The following is a 1,164-nucleotide window of genomic DNA, read 5'->3' as shown; positions in this document are numbered from 1 at the left end:
GGGTCACAGGAGGACCCCAGGCCAAAAGAAAGCCCCCCTTACCTTCTGCAGAGCTCAAAAAGCAGGAAGGAACGTGCGCGGTGAAACCACCACTGCGACTTATCAGCCGTGCTTATATCCAGCTGGGGCTGGGCAGCGTGGGCTGGAGATGCCACCCAGTGGAAATAAAAAGCTGCCCCGAGGGTGTAGCAGCCCGGCAGATGAGTGGAAGCTTGAGGAGGTCGCCAACACCCTGAGGGGCTGAGCGGCTGCATCGGGGAGCATGGGAAACCAGGGGCAGAGCCGGGAGAAGCTCCGACAGCAGAGCCTGCAGCAAAGCCGGTAGCGACGCCGGTGGCGGAGCTGACAGAAGCTCTGATGGCAGAGCCTGCAGCCAAGTCAGCAGCAACATCAGCGGAGGAGCCAACGGCGGAGTTGACAAAAGCTCCGTCAGCAAAGCCTGTAGTCAAGCTGGCAGCAACACCAGCGGAGGAGCCAGCAGCGACACTTACAGCAGGGCTGACAGCGAAGCCGGTAGCAAAGCTGGCAGAAACACCGGCAGAGGCTCCAGTAGCAGCACCTGCAGCAGAGCCGGCAGCGGCACCGGCAGAGGGGCCGGTTACAGAATCAGTGAAAGCAGCATCAGGCAAGCCGACACAGGGATCAATGGGCAAGCCAGCAGTGAAGCATCGGAGAGGAGGTAACAGGGCTGGGGCCAACGGGAACCCCATCGGGTATTGCCGCGGAGGCTGGCAGAAGACCCCAAGGAGGGACGGAACAAGCAGTGGTTGAGTCCCACTGCAGCCCTAGGATAGAAGACTGGGACTCAATACCCGAGTGGGGTGAGCAACCTGGGCCGGGTACATAGGCCCAGGGGGATTCACAGGGCCCATAGGCTATGGGCACCCTTCATGGCCTTCTGGCCCACTGGCCTTATTGCATCAGCCATCACGGTGGTGGGAATTGCACGTTAAGTCACAGGGTGGTTGGGATAGGGCACTAGGGATTCGGATTAGAGGGACCCAGGTCCGAGGACTTTGAAGTCTGCACATCAAGGCACGACCCAAAGACACTGGCATGTGGCTGGCGGGCCACGGGAAGAGGTCGGGCAGAGCCAAGAATGCCTAAGGGACCCGAAGACTGGCAACCCAAGGTGGCGAGTGGCCAGGGGGTAGGGAAGGTTGG

This window comes from Alligator sinensis, unplaced genomic scaffold, assembly GCF_000455745.1.
Source record: "Alligator sinensis unplaced genomic scaffold, ASM45574v1 scaffold598_1, whole genome shotgun sequence".
Taxonomy (NCBI): Eukaryota; Metazoa; Chordata; order Crocodylia; family Alligatoridae; genus Alligator; species Alligator sinensis.
The sequence above is the reverse complement of the archived record's forward strand: the minus strand, read 5'-3'. Positions refer to the sequence as shown.